The sequence below is a fragment of the Ictidomys tridecemlineatus genome, chromosome 11 (assembly GCF_052094955.1).
Source record: "Ictidomys tridecemlineatus isolate mIctTri1 chromosome 11, mIctTri1.hap1, whole genome shotgun sequence".
NCBI classification, from domain to species: domain Eukaryota; kingdom Metazoa; phylum Chordata; class Mammalia; order Rodentia; family Sciuridae; genus Ictidomys; species Ictidomys tridecemlineatus.
The window spans coordinates 14,509,086-14,525,515 of NC_135487.1; the positions used below are offsets into that span (position 1 = coordinate 14,509,086).

At 36.6% G+C, this 16,430-nt stretch overlaps 1 protein-coding gene across 4 annotated transcripts in view; it reads left to right on the top strand.

The window, feature by feature from the left end:
• Positions 1-16,430, top strand: part of Cdc42 (cell division cycle 42) — a 42,137-nt gene that overhangs the window by 4,608 nt on the left and 21,099 nt on the right. The window contains exon 1 of one of the 4 annotated variants that reach the window (XM_078025546.1): positions 13,684-13,760. The exons of 2 other annotated variants lie outside the window; for them this stretch is intronic. The gene's annotated coding sequence lies outside the window, so the exon portion shown is untranslated. Of the gene's footprint in view, positions 1-13,683; positions 13,761-15,951; positions 16,055-16,430 lie in introns of those variants that run through there. One more of the 4 variants, XM_078025545.1, reaches the window with a different exon arrangement.

Below are 16,430 nucleotides of genomic sequence, written 5' to 3' on the forward strand. Positions count from 1 at the left end.
CCCCATCCTGGGATTGAGTCCAGGGGCACTCTACCATCTCTACATTGCTAGCCCTTTTTATTTTGAGATAGGGTCTTGCTAAGTTACCCAATTGACCTAAAATTTTTGGATCCTCTGCCTCAGGTTCCTGGGTGGCTGGGATTACAGGTGTACACCACCACATTTAGCCTTGCTTTTGTTCTTTAACACTAAATACTTTAACACATTTCTCAAAGTAAGCCATTTATTTCCATTTGCCATTTTAATTCTGCCGCTGTGTGTCCTTGGGAGATATACTGCTATTATAGTGATTCAAAGTGTAGATTTTCATTCTGTATTTCCTGGGTCCAAATTCTAGCCTTACCATTTATTAGTTAAACATAGTCTAAGTAACATCTTTGTGACTCTGGTTTTCCTCCTATAAAATAGAGCTGGCAATAATCTTACAGTGTTGAAGATTAAATCAGTTGATATGTGAAGTACTTAACTTCAGTGACACAGTGCTATATAGGTGTTGGCTCTCACTATTCCAACTTTTTAGACTCCTTCCCACCTTTGAGAAATTGTGTTTACCCTAAACATAAACATTTTAATAACCATCCCTCCCCTAGACTAAATCCATAAAATTTAAAAAAAATGAAGTGGGTATGTTGCCTTTTCACTTTTTTTTTTTTTTTTTTTAAATGTGTGGTACTAGGGATTGAATCCAAGGATTCTGTACCACTGAGCTACATTCCCAGCCCATTTTATTTTTTGTTTCAAGACAGGGCCTTTTTCAGTTGCCCAGATCTTGAACTTGTGGTTCTTCTGCTTCTGCCTTCCCAGTAGCTGAGATTATAGTCATGTTCCATCATACCTGGCTTTTTTTTTTTCTAAAGAGAGAGAGAGAGGAGAGAGAGAGAGAGAATTTTTTAATATTCTTTAGTTCTCGGCGGACACAACATCTTTGTATGTGGTGCTGAGGATTGAACCTGGGCTGCACGCATGCCAGGCGAGCGCACTACCGCTTGAGCCACATCCCCAGCCCGTGGCTTTTTTTTTTAATAAACATTTTTATAAGTTATCTTTACCGATATGGTAGAAGAAAGAGTGTGAGGAATCAGGCAAAATTTTCTGAGTCAGACTGTATTTTAGCAATCTTTGCGTTATTTTTATTTGTATTCTTAAAATTTTTAATATTTATTTATTTTTATAATTTGAAATTTTAAAAAATATTTATTTTTTAGTTGTAGTTGCATTACCTTTATGTTTTTATGTGGTGCTGAGAATCGAACCCAGGATAGGCGAGCTCTCTATCAATGAGCCACAACCCCAGCCCCTGTATTGTTTTTTTTTTTTTTTTTTTAATATTTTTAGTTGTAGATGGACACAATACCTTTATTTTGTTTATTTAGTTTTTTTATGTGGTACTGGGGATTGAACCCAGTGCCTCATACATGCCAGGCAAGCACTCTACCACTGAGCCCCAGCCCCAGCATGTTTTTTTTTTTAATTTCATCTCTTTTTTTAGTTGTTAATAGACCTTTATTTCATTTATTTATTTATATGTGATGCTGAGAATTGAACCTCACACATTCCAGGCAAGTGCACTACCACTGATCCCTAGTCCCTGTGTATTAAGTTTTGAAGCATTCTTTTTGAAACTGGAATTGCTATGGTGATGTTGTAAGGTATTTCAGAAACAATGATGGGTGCATTATTTTGTTCCCCTCTACTGAAGGATAGCCAGGTTTCTTTTAGGCCATGTAAGAATTGCAAGGATTTTAATTTGAAAATGAATCTGAAGCCTGTTTGACTTTTAAAAGAATTATGCTTGGGCTGGGGATGTGGCTCAAACGGTAGCACGCTCGCCTGGCATGCATGCGGCCCTGGTTCGATCCTCAGCACCACATACAAAGATGTTGTGTCCGCTGAAAACTAAAAAAAATTAAAAAAAAAAAAAGAATTATGCTTGCCTTTTTTTTTTTTTTTTTTTTTTTTGGTACTGGGTGTTGAACCCAGGGGTGCTTTAACTGAGCTATATCCCCAGCCCTTTTTTGTATTTTGTTTAGAGACAGGGTCTCACTGAGTTGCTTAGGGCCTTGCTAAATTGCTGAGGCTGGCTTTGAATTTGAAATCCTCCTGCCTCAGCCTCCTGAGCCTCTGGGATCATAGGCATGCACCTTTGTGCCCAGCTCTGTTTGGCTTTTAAAGGAATTATGCTTTCTTGCTTAAGGTGTAGAATCACCTCCTTGTCTGTGTTCCTTATGAGGAACTAGTGAATTGTTTGAAGTTATTAAAGTGCTATTGTTTCCCTTAGTAATAATCATAAGTTCTAGTTTAGCATATGAATTTACTTTTGAACTTAAATGACATTTTATTGAAAACCAGTTGTTCTGGTTGAGGAATGATCTAAGTTTATGATCAGGATAATTCATATTGGTTATGAAAGCTTAGAGGTGAAATACAAAGTTGGCATTTAGGTGGTCCAACTTGAAAAGTATTTTCTGGTTTCTTTGTTAAAATAAATCATAACTAGCTGTGCATAGTGGTGCTATGCTCTAAGCCCACTCCAGCTGCTTGGGAGACTGAGGCAGGAAGATGGAAAGTTTGGTTAGTGTTCAAGACCTTGTCTCAAAATAAAAAAGGTCTAGGGATATAGTTCAGTGCAATGGGAGAGCACCCCTGGGTTCAATCTCCAGTACCAAAATAAATAAATGAAGTAAAAATAAGCCACATCTCTAATCTCAGGGGAGAAATGTTAATAACTAATATTTAAGCTGCCATCCTGAAAAATTATTGCTATTCTTCAAGGAGTACATTGAATTTATTTCCCTAATATGTTTCCTTTTTCTTAAACTATTGGGTGTAGGAGAAATTCACCAGCATTATTTTTGTGCAGTATATGCTCTAGAGTAATGCTTCCCAACCCTTTTCAAATCAAAGTAGCCATAGAAAGGTATCTGTATGCCACCCTAGGGTAAATGGAGAGGCTGTTTCTTGCTGGCCAGAGGAGACTCAGTATGCCAGGAGAGCTGGGGATCAATATCTCAGGCACACCTGTGTCCATCCTCTTCCTCCCAGGTGGCAGTCTGAAGCCATCTATTATATTGTTAGGTATAAAGCTATCCTTTCAGTGAAGAGATTATCAGTATTTGTTACTGAAAAGAGAAAAGCTGTCAGAGAACAGTTCAAAGGAAGAACAAGTGAAATCAGAGGATGAAGTTGTGGTGGAATAAAGGAATACTGTATTAGTGCTAAAATGAGTGTGAGAAGAATATAAATTTAGAAAAAAGAATAAGCAATATTTAAGCTCAGTCCATTTGTTCTCTTTTTTTTTAAAGAATTTTTTTTTTAGTTGTAGTTGGACACAATACCTTTATTTATTTTTATGCAGTGCTGAGGATCGAACCCAGGGCAAGCACATGCTAGGGGAGTACTCTACCGCTGAACCCCGGGCCCCCCATTTGTTCTCTTAGTAGGCAGTTTATTTGTAATATTTTTGGTTTGTTTTTTAATCTGTTTAAAAGCAGATGAAGAAGAGTAGGAAAATTAAAAGAATACTTTTTTTTTTTTTTTTTTTTAAAGAATAATATCTGGGGGCTGGGGATGTGGCTCAGGTGGTAGCGCGCTCACCTGGCATGCGTGCGGCCCGGGTTCGATCCTCGGCACCACATACCAACAAAGATGTTGTGTCCACCAAGAACTAAAAAATTAAAATTAAAAAAAAAAGAATAATATCTGGACTTGGCGTGGTAAGCACATGCCTATAATCTCATTAGGATCAGAAGGATTTTTGAGTTCAAAGCCAGCCTCAGCAACTTAGTGAGAACTTTTCTCTAAACAAAGTATAAAAAGGGCTGGGGATGTAGGTTGTTGGTTGAGCACCCCTGGGTTCAATCTCTGGTAAACTACCCCCCCGCCCCCCCCAAACCCTGTTTCATACACTTTCATCATAATATAATTACTATAACTACTAGTACTTGTTTTACTAGCTGAATGCTTTGAGAGGAGCTCTGTTTTAGAGCTCTTCTGAAATTGAACCATCTATGTATCATTTATTTTTTTTCTCCAGGAAAAAACATACTTTTATTGTAGGGTTTAAGATTAACAGATTATGTTTATATTTTGTGGTGGTGGGGATTGAACCCAGGGCTGTGTGCATGGTAGGCAAACACATTGATCCATATCCTCAACCCCAAAAGTAAGATTTTAAAATAAATTATTATATTTTAAAATGTAAATTTTTATTTATCAGATAACTTGAAATAAATGGATATTTTCTGTTAATATCAGGGCTAGGATTTAAACAATGTCTAATATCTTCCTTTGTTTCACAAAGTATACAAATATATTCCTAAAATTTAAGCTAGGAAATGTATGAATTATTTTGGGTTATGTTATTTATTTGCTCTGTTCATTATAGGGCAAAAGGGAATGTTCAGTCATTGTAATAGTTTGTAAATTATTAAATATGGAGGTAGTGGATAATTTTAATTGTTAGAATAGTGCCTATGTTTAGTGTATTTCAGAATACCTAAAAGATATTTCTATGGGTTTGGGTGTCAAATAAATTGGAAATTCTACTTATTATATCCTGATCTTGGAATTCATAATATGTAAGTTTATTAAAAATTCAGAGAATTTAGATCATCAGAGAATCTGTTTAGCTTGGTATTTCTTATGCTTGTTTGATGAAGTTTTTTTTCTTTCCCATGGAATTATTTTTTATTTTTTATTTTTTTAAAGAGAGAGAATTTTTTTTTTTTTAAAGAGAGAGAGAACTTTTTCTTTTTTTTTTTCTAAAGAGAGAATGAGAGAGAGAGGGAGACAGAGAGAGAGAATTTTAACATTTATTTATTTTTTCTTTGTTTTTTTGTTTTTTTTTTTTGTTTTTTCTTAGTTCTTGGCGGATACAACAACTTCATCTTCATTTGTATGTGGTGCTGAGGATCGAACCCGGGCCACACACATGCTAGGCGGTAGCTTGAGCCACATCCCCAGCCTGAGAGAGAACTTTTTAATATTTATTTTTTAGTTTTTTGGCGGACACAACATCTTTGTTTGTATGTGGTGCTGAGGTTCGAACCCGGGCCGCACGCATGCCAGGAGAGTGCACTACTGCCATATCCCCAGCCCGAGAGAATTTTTTTTAATATTTATTTTTTAGTTTTCAGTGGACACAACATCTTTATTTTATTTTTATGTGGTGCTGAGGATCGAACCCAGTGCCCCGCGAATGCCAGGCAAGCGTGCTATTGCTTGAGCCACATCTTGAGCCCCTACCATGGAAAAATTTAAAGTTTTGAGAAAATGGTGGATTAGTAATATCCATTAGGTTCAAGGCTGTTGGGGTGTCAATTAATGTTTGCTATGAGTAGAAAAGTAGAAAAAAAATTTCCCTTAAGTTTCTAATACAGGTGAATGGTAGAGCCACATAGGATTTATTATTGCTTTGGCTTAAACCTGACAGAAGAATTGTACAAGTATTTTAGTTTGGACTTTCTTGAGATGGAACCGAACCCGATATATATGAAAGAGATCTTTGGGATGTAGCTTCATCTCAAGTTAAAATTAGGCAAGGTGTGTTAGAATGGACTGAAGAATTGATTGTCCACTGGCTGCAAAGGAAATTTTGAAATGGAGTCATTGTCTCCAATTTCTTCTCTTCTTGGGTCCTTGGTCCTAGTTTGAGTAATTTGTTTTCTAGTATTCTGCAAAGTTTACAGTACTTCAAAGCCAACATTTTAACATTCTGAAAGTTCTATAATTAGCTGTTCCATTTGTGATTCAAATAATTTGTTTTATATTTTTGCTATAAAATTTTTCCTAGTAATTGTTCACGTATGTAATATTTTTAGGAACTTGTGGTATGACATATTTCTTTGTATTTTATTATTTCTTTATTTTTTTTTTAAAGAAAGGGAGAATTTTTTTAATATTTATTTTTTAGTTTTTGGCAGACACAACATCTTTGTTTTTATGTGGTGCTGAGGATCCAACCTGGGCCACATGCATGCCAGGCGAACACACTACCGCTTGAGCCACATCCCCAGCCCTTTCTTTGTATTTTATAATGTGGTATATAGTTTTGCTGTTTTTCCTTGTAACATACTGCCCCAAATCCCCTTATTCCATCCTGAAAAACTCAAGTCCTCATCTTTTAGATTGACCTCCCTCCCTCGTAAATATTACATGGAAGTGATGATATATTATCCTTAACAGGTGTCCTGGCATGTGTGCGGCCCTGGTTCGATCCTCAGCACCACATACAAACAAAGATGTTGTGTCCGCAGAAAACTAAAAAATAAATATTAAGATTCTCAAAAAAAAAAAAATCACAACCATGAACAGAACAGTTATTTTACATATTATATTGCTGTTACCAGTTATTCAAGAGAGATGGAATGGGGAACTTTATAAGGGTTGGGACTAGGAACTTGGTTTGGGTTACTCTATTTATTTTTATTTGATTTTTATGATGCTAGAGATTGACCCTGGGGTCTTGTCCACGCTAGGGCAAGTGCTCTACCACTGAGCCACATCCCTATCCCTTATCCTATTTCTTTAAAAGTTTACCTTTGTTTTTTAAATTTTCCTTTCTGAGGATTGAACCCAGGGGGCATTCTGCCACTGAGTTATTTCCCCAGTCTTTTTTTATTTCTTATTTTGAGACAGGGTATTGCTAAGTCGCTGAGGCCAGGCTTAAATTTGTGATCTTCCTGCCTTAGTCTCCTGAATCACTGGGATTACATATATGCCACTGTGCCTGGTAGAAGCAACTTTTAAATTCTGGAGATAATTATTTGCAGTTATGTGATTCCTTAACATTATGTACTTTAATTAATTTTATTTTATTATTTTTTTTAAATTTTATTTTTGAGAGAGAGAGAGAGAGAGAATTTTTTAGTATTTATTTTTTAGTTTTCAGTGAACACAGCATCTTTATTTGTATGTGGTGCTGAGGATCAAACCCCGGGCCGCATGCATGCCAGGTGAGCGCGCTACCGCTTGAGCCACATCCCCAGCTCCCTTTAATTGATTTTAAATCTAAAAGAACTTGGTGTGGTGGTGCACATTTGTAATTCCAAGAACTCAGGAGAGAAGGAGGCTGAGGTAAGAGGATCACAAGTTCAAAGCTAGTCTCAGCAAGTTAGCGAGGCCCTAAGCAACTCAATGAGACCCTGTCTCAACTCAGTGAGACCCTGATTCGAAATAAAATACAAAATAGAGCTAGAGATGTGGCCCAATGGTTAAGTGCCCCTGATTTCAATCCCCAGTACCTGCCCTCAAAAGAAATTTAAAAAAGGGGAAGGATTGGGGATATGACTCAGTGGCAGAGGTCCCTGGGTTCAATCCTCACTACTGCCCCCCCCAAAAAAAAAAAAGAAAAAAAAGGTTTCCATTGAACCAGTGCTTCATGCATATTTCTGCTTACTAATGTTCTCTCACCTAAAAAAATAAAAAACAAAACTCAGGAGAGTGAGGCAGGAAGATGGCAAGTTTAACCTTGGCAGTTTAGCAAGACCATGTCTCAAAATAAAAAATTAAAAAGAACTGAGAATGTGCTGGGGTTGTGGCTCAGTGGTAGTGTGCTTGCCTAGCATGCTTGAGGCACTGAGTTTGAGTCTCAACACCACATATAAACGAATAAATGAATAAAGGTCCATCAATAACTAATTAAAAAAAAAAAACTGAGAATGTATTTCAGTGGTTGAGTGCTCCCTGGGTTCAATTGTCAGTACCAGAGTAAAAAAATCTAAATGAGTTGTTCAGAATTAGAGGCATATTTTAATCCAAAACCAAGGAGTATAGGATTGTTTACATTAAGGATTTGACTCTGATACAGTTGCAGGCACAGTGTGGTGCATGTGTACTTTTTTGGGATGCTGCTTTTCTATGGAAAGGTTTTTGTTCTGTTTTTGCCCATTTAAAAGTAGAATTGTGTTGGGCGGGGGCTGGGGCTCAGAGTTAGTGCATTTGCCTGGCATGTGTGACACTGGGTTCGGTTCTCAGCTCCTCATATAAATAAATAAATAAAATAAAGGTCTATCAACAACTAAATATATATATATATATATATATATATATATATATATATATATATATATATAAAAAGTGGATCTGTGGCACACTCATGTAATCCTGGCAACTGGGGAGGCTGAGACAGGAGTTCAAAGTTAGCTTCAGCAATGTTGAGGCTCTAAGCAACTCAGTGAGATACTGTTTCCAAATAAAACATAAAATAGGGCTGAGAATGTGGCTCAGTTGTCCAGAACCCCTGAGTTCAATCCCTGGTACAAAAAAAAAAAAAAAAAAAAAAAAAGTCAGTAGATCTGGGTATGGTGGGTGGTACACACCTGTATTTTCAGCTACCTGGAGGCTGAGGCAAGAAGATTGCAGATTTGAGGCCAGCTTGGGCAACTGAGAGTGACCCTGTTTTAAAAGGGCTGGGAGCTGGGGTTATGATTCAGTGGTAGAGTGCTTGCTTAACTGTGTGAGGCACTGGTTCTATCCCCAGTACCATAAAAATAAATAAATAAAGGTATTGTGCTATCTATAACTAAAAATATAAAATAAGTAAATAAATAAATAAAAAGGGGCTGGGCATATAGATCACTGGTAGATTGCAGTGCCTCTGGGTTCAATCCCCCATACTACCACCACAAAAAAAAAAAAAAAAAAAAGCAGCAGAATTGTGTATTCACTCAACAGTATAGAGATGCTCATGGAGTAAAGTGTTGTAAAGTGTTGTGGGTCTGGTAGAACTTGAGTTGCATTTTAAAATAGGGTAGGCAGAGGAGTTCTCACTCTAAAAATGGCATACCAGCAAAGATCCGTAGAGGATGTGACAGCCATTCAGGCAAGAACATGACAGGAAGCAGGAACAGCTGTAATCACTTTCAATCAATGACAGTATTAAACTTAATTTTGTAAGATGTTCCTTAAAAATAGACTTTAAGCAATTGTATTCCGTAATCTATTTATAGAACCATTATAGGAACTTAGTTACCAAATGTGTTTAATATTTGAAGAAACAGTTGATAGTCAAGGTAGAAATCTACATGGTGGTGTTCTTAGTTTCAAAGTATGCTTGAAAAGCCCAGTTTGTTGCCAACATGTATTGGTTGTTTTTCACTCTTTGCCACCCTTTGTTTCTCTTGAGTTTTTAAAGTTTTTAGGTAAAACATATTGTTAATTTTCTGTGTCATCAAGCTGAAATACCTGTGCCTACTGATGCAGCCTTCAAAGCAAATATTACAGCATTTCTTGTTATTCTTTTTTGAATGATATGTATATATTATTAAGATTTTGCAGTGTTGCGGATTGAAACCAGGGTCTCATGCATGGTAGGCAGTCAGTTTATCACCAAGCTAGCTGCATCTCTAGTCCCTACCAAGTGGTCTTTTCATTTTTGTTTTTGGTGGTACTGGGGATGGAACCCAGGGGTGGTCTCCTAATGACCTACATCCCTAGCCCTTTTTATTTTTTATTTTTTATTTTTTGAGTTTGATCCCCAGTACAGCAAGAAACAAAAACAAGACTTCTTCAAATTTGCCTCCCTTTATACAAAGCCTCCACAACCTGATCAAAATTTAAAAATTAAAAAAATTTTTTGTGGTACTGGGGATTGAACCCAGGGCCCTTCACCACTGAGCCACATACTCAGTGCTATTTTTTTTTTAATTTTGAGATGAGTTCTTGCTAAGTTGTCCAGGTTAACTTTGAGCTTGAGATCCTCCTACTTTAGCCTCTTGTGTAGTATTACAGTACTTTAACTAAGTTTTCTGACTTTATCTGATTTTCTTTGATAGTTCACCTGGGGATACAAATACGGTATTGGTACTCCTTAAATACAAACAAACAAAAAACCCTGTTATTGATGGATATAAAAGAAATGGTAGCTCGCTGTTCCTCACCCAGGTTAAATCTCTTCTTGCCTGGCTTTCAGCCTCTTTGTGACTTGGACTCATTCAGGTGTGATATTTTTGTTGTTGTTTCTCACTTTGGAATCCTATCTCCTGATATTTCATCTAATTAGAGACTTATTCTTACTTTGTAGACCACTGTTATGTATTTGCTACTTTAAAAAAAATATTTTTAACTGGGGATTGAACCCAGAGATGCTTTACCACTGAACTACACCCCCCACTTTTCTTTTTAATTTTGAGACATGGTCTCACTAAATTAATTGCTTAGGGCCTTACTGAATTGCTGTCCTTGAATTGCTGGGATTACAGGTGTGTGCCACCATGCCTGCTGGCTCCCCACATTTGCTGCTATCTTTTTTTGGGAGAGGGGGCAGGGGTTGAACCCCAGCATGCTTAACCACAGAGCCACATCCCCAGCCCTTTCAATGTTTTGTTTTGAGAAAGGGTCTTGCTAAGTTGCTTAGGATTTGGCCAAGTTTCTGAGGCTGGCTTCAAACTGGTGATCCTCCTGCCTCAGCTTCCTGAGCTGCGGGGGGGATTATAGGCGTGTGCCACTGCATTCGGCCCCATATTTACTACTCCTGTGAACACTTATGGCACTTATTTATAGTGTAAATTTGTAGCAGTTGGAGACTGCAGTTGTTAGCATTTTATATTTATAACTAGAAAAGTATATAAGATGATGTATGTTCAATATCCTAGCATAGTGTTTGGCACAGTGTAAGCATTCAGTAAATTATTGAAATGTTTGAAGGCTTTTGAAGGCATAGTTTCTATCTTACCCAGTATATCACTATAATGGGCACCTAAGATGTTTTGCTGACTTTTTTTTTTTTTGGTTAATGGAAGAACAGAAGCCTATTGTAACATGTTTTAGGTCCTAACTTATATCCTGATTGGAGAAGATCTTTTAGGTGCTTGAGGGTCTTGGTTTTTTTTTTTTTTTTTTTTTTTTTTAAACTAATAGACTTACCTACTGTTAATTTGTTTTTATACCCCTCTCCCCATTGGGGATTGAACCCAGGGACACTCTCCCATTGAGCTACGTTCCCATCCCCCTCCTTGTTTTTAAAAATATTTTTTTAGTTGTAGTTGGACACAATACCTTTATTTTTATTTATTTTTATCTGGTGCTGAGGATCAAACCCAGCATCTCGCATGTGCTAGGTAAGAGTCTATCGCTGAGCCACCACCCCAGACCCCCATCCTTTTTTAAAATTTATTTTTATTTTGATGCAGAGTCTTGCTAAGTTGCCTGGGCTAGCCTGGGATTTGCAGTCCTTCTGCTTCAGCCTCCCAAATTGCTGGGATTACAGACCTGTAGAGCCATGCCTTCACATTGTTGATGAAGTGTTTTCTTCCTTTTGGATACATGGTTTGAAATGGACTTAGACAAATGATGTGAATATTTTTTATGGTTCTTTGAATATACATGCAGGCCATTTTTAAAAAGTTGCCTGTGATAATGAATAGATGAAGGATTTTGGTTTTTCAGTACTTGTTAGTTGTTAGACCTCAGATTTGCTGGTGGGTTTTTTTTTTCTTAATTGTTAAATATGTTTTGTAGATCCTTTAATTTTAGTACGTAGGTTTTTTTAAAAAAATATTTATTTTTTAGGTGTAGTTGGACACAGTGCCTTTATTTTATTTATTTTTATGTGGTGCTGAGGATTGAATTTAGGGTCTTACAGGTGCTAGGTGAGTGCTCTACCACTGAACCATAACCCCAGCCCCCATAGTTTTGTTTTTTAAAATTAGCTACTACATGCACATGGTGAAAACTTCAATACTAATGAGAACATGATAGAAAATGAGACTACTTATTCCAGACACCTATATCCCTTCCCTAGAAGCAGCCCTTCTTACCAGTTTCTTTCATGTCTTTTCAGGTGGTCCCTATATCTGTAAGTATGTGTATATCCTTTACATTAAAGAAAAAACACAAATAAACTGGCATGTTACACACATTGTTCTATACCTGTTTTTTTTTAAAATATTTTTTATAGTAGATGGTCACAGTACCTTTATTTTATTTTTTTAATGTGGTGCTGAGGATTGAACCTAGTGCCTCACATGTGCTAGGCAAACTCTGTACCAACTGAGCCACAACCCTAGCCCTTGTACCTGTTTTTAAAAATTTAATATTTAGAGATCTTCCATATTGGTACTTTATTAGTTTCTGGAGCTATCTTGACAGAATACCACAGACTGGATGATTTAAACATACACATTTGTTTCCTTATAGTTCTGGAGGCTAGAAGTCTGAGATGAAGGTGTTAGTAGGGTTAATTTCTTATCAGTGCCTCTCTCCTTGGCTTAAACATTGCTAACTTTGAATGTTTTTACATGGTGTTCTGCCTGTCTGTCCTAATCTTCTCTTCCTGGTGGGCTTTTTTTTTTTTTTTTTTTTTTTTTTGTGATGCTAAGAATTGAACCCAGGGCCTCATGTATGCAAGACAAGCACTATACCACTGAGCCACATCCCCAGCCCCTAGGCCATATTTTGAGGGAAAAATCTTACCTTAATCTCTCTCAAAGTCACATACTTTGATAGTGCTTTTATTTTATTTTCAGGGTTGCACAATAGGCTTTGACTTTAATGCAATATAGAATATAGCCTGCTATAGTTGATTCCCTAGACAAGATTCTAAATTGGCTGCTTATCTGGATTATTATATAAGGATAATAGGAACGCATATGCTAGTGTATATGGAGTAAGCTAGTTGATTCTTAAAACAATCTATGATGTTAGTATTACTGTTTCTTTTCATAAATGGAGAGATGAAGATTGCCCAGTCACACAAGAATGGGAATATGAGCTGCAGGGCTGACTGGTCTGAAAGCTTATGCTGTTTGCTGCTATTCTAATTATTATCTTATTATAGTTCTGATCTTTACAGTAGGGCCATTGGAATATTATAGGCTTGTTAAATATTTGTTGTATGATTAAGTAATATTAATTTTTTTCTAAAATTTTTGTTGCTAAATTATAAGTAATGGTGGGCTCATTGTTACATATTCGTATATGCATGCAGTATAACAACATATTTTGTCCAGTGTCATTCCCCAGTATTTCCCCTTTGTCTCTCTTCTTCCCTGCCTCTGATTCCTTACTTCTACTCTGTTGATCTCCCTTTGATTTTCATGAGATCTTCCTTTACCTTTCTTTTTGTTTTTCCTGTCTAGCTTCCACATAAGAGAGAATACATATGACCCTTGACTTTTGAGTTTGACTTATTTTGCTTAATGTCATGTTCTCAAGTTTCATCCATCACCAGCAAATGACACAATTTTATTTCTTTATGACTAAATAAAACTCCATGTTTATATATACCACATTTTCTTTATCCATTCATCTGTTGATGGACACTTAGGCTGTTTCTGTGTTTGACTATTGTGAATTGTGCTGCTATAAATGTGGATATGCATTGCTATAATATGCTGACTTTAATTTGATTAAGTAATATTGTCTCTTCTTAAAATAGAGGTGGGTTCTATTCTGTAACATTTTGATCCTATGGCTACAAATGTTACATTCAGTTAAAACTGCTCTTTGAGATTAGAATGAGATTTCTGAAAGGATTGATCAAATTAGCAAAATACCCTTTCAAGTAGAAGCAAGGATACTTGAGCTCCCTCTTATTTATAGTGTTTGGATGCTTTTGCTTAAGTAGTTTTTTCTTTCTTTCTTTTTTTTTTTTTGGTGTGGGGAGGTACTGGGAATTGAAACCAGGAGCACTTTATTACTGAGCTATGTCCACAGCCCTTTTTAAATTTTTTTATTTTGAGACAGGGTCTCCCTTATTTGCTGATGCTGGCCTCAGAATTGTGATCCTTCTGCCTCAGCGCCCCAAGTTGCTGGGATTACAGGTGTGTACCACTGCACCTGACTTAACAGCAGTAGTTCTGATCTTTACAGTAGGGCCATTTGGTTTATTTGTTTTAACTGGGAATAATAGTAAGGTGCCATATTAATTATTTACTCACTGCTGGGTGGTGAATTAGTTACTTCATTTTAGTTGCCTCATAGTAGTTTTGTGAATCAGATTTATATTGTAGATGAGAAAATTAAGGTATAGAAGTGAAGTAACTTGCCAGGATCACATATGTAAAGTGGAGCAAGATTGGAACTTAGGTTTGTTTGCTTTTCAAAATTATGTTTGAGGCTGGGCACAGTGGCACATGCGTGTAATCCCAGTGGCTTGGGAAGCTAAGACAGGAGGATCACAAGTTCAAAGCCATCCTCAGCAATGGTGAGGTGCTTAACAACTCAGTAAGACCCTGTCTCTAAATAAAATAAAAGTAGGACTGGGGATGTGGCTCAGTGGTCAAATGCCCCTGAGTTCAATCCTCGGTACCCCTGGCCCCCGCTCCCCCCCCAATAAAAGTTTGTAAAGCTCATGCTTCCCTCCCATATTATTATTTAGTCAACAATGTTTTAAATAAATTTTTAAAATTTAATTTTTTCCTTTTAATATATGGCTCAATATTATGTTAGAAGCCTTGGGAGGGAGATAAGGAAATATAAGCCTAGTACTACCCCCAGAGAGCTTAAAATCTGTTAGAATAAAGGCAATCACATATGAATAAGAAATAACATGATAGTACTCATGTGATTAATTTATTTACTGGAGTGACTACTATGGCTGGTTTTTCTGGGCATAAAACAAGTCTTTTTGCCTTTTTGGAAATGTCCTTATTTTAAAGATCTGTCTCCTTTACTGCAATATTACAAATAAACAAGATAATTATAGATTATGACCAAACTGTAGAGGAAATAAACAGGGTAATATGATAGAGTATAAGGAGGGAGAGAGTTGTTACTCACATAGTATATTCAGGGTAGGACTTTGTGAGGACAAGTGGTGATTTGAGCTGAGATCTGAAAGGTTGGAAGTCAACAGCTTCAGGAACAATGGGAAGGAGTATTGTTGTTAAAGACCAAAGGCAGGACAGAGACTGGCATGTTTGAGTACATAAGAAAACAAAATAAAACAAAAACCTAACTGGCGAGAACATGGAGAGTGAAGATGGGGAGATGAGGATGTGATAGGAGTTTTGAAAGTTAAGAAGGGCCTTGTCTTGAGAGCTGTCTTAATCTGCTCTGGCTGCTATAGCAAAATACCATGGACTAGGTAACAACTGAAATTTATCTCACAAGTCTGGAGGCTGAGATGTCCAAGATCAAGGCACCAACAGATTTTATTTCTGGTGGTTGCTGACTTTCTCGTACTTAGATGGTGCCTTTTCACTGATTCCATTCACCAATTAAGACTTAATTGCTTTCCAAAAGACCCTGTTTCCTAATAACTATTACCACAGGGATAGGTTTCATTAATTTTAAAGGGACCCAAAACATTTCGATCATACCAGGAGGTCAGACAATTGGGACGGAAGGTGAGATTTTTGGGTAGAAAGATAGTATAAAGTAAAATGAGTTGTGCACAATGGTGCATGCCAATAATGCCAGCTATTTGAGAGGCCAAGGCAGGAAGATCCCAGCGTGGGCGATTTACAAAATCCTAGCTTAAAATACAGTGGGACATTATTATCTTTTACATATATAAACTGCCCAGTAAAAAGGGACAATGGGCAAATATGATATCTTGGACAGTGGGACAAAATGGGTTAGAGGGGAGGGGGAATAAATCCCAGTATCTGTTCCAACAATCAAAAGATGATATAGCCCACGTTACTAATATTTCTGTTCCAGTCTACCTCAGATTTGACTATTGGTAAAATATCTACCAATTTTTCACATATTCACCAGTCTCACGTCAAAAGCAAGAAGAAAAAAAACCAGCAGTAGGACTCTGTGCCATGGAGACCTTGTCCGTTAAATTTCTATGATTCAATATTAAGATTGAATAAATGGAGTGTTTAGGGGAAAAATGAAGTTACAACTATTTAAGGATAGAAATCAAAATGAGATTTGATTATTTTAAAAAATTAAGTTGATTAATGTTGTTAATTTATTATTGTTGTTGTTATTTTGGTGCTGGGGATTGAACCCAGAAGCGCTTAATTACTGAATCACATTCCCATCCCTTTTTATCTTTTGAGACAGGGTCTTGCAAAGTTGCGTAGGTCCTTGCTAAGTTTCTGAGACTGGCCTTGAATTTGGGTTCTTCCTGCTTTAGCTTCCTGAGTTGCTGAGATTACAGGTGTGTGCTACTGTGTTTGGCTAGTCTTGCTAATTTAAAGTAAAACAAGTTAAATATTGTTTTATTTAATGTTTGTAATTGTATCAATTCTTTTTATATGTTCACTGTGAGAAGCCACTTTGCTTACAACAGTTTAAAATTTAAAACTAAATTTTTTCTTTTTAAAGAGAGAGAGAGAGAGAGAGAGAGAGAGAGAGAGAGAGAGAGAGAATTTTAATATTTATTTTTTAGTTTTCATCGGACACAACATCTTTGTATGTGGTGCTGAGGATCGAACCTGGGCTGCACGCATGCCAGGCGAGCTCACTACCGCTTGAGCCACAGCCCCGACTAAATTTTTTTTAAAAAAATATTTATTATTTAGTTTTATTTAGGT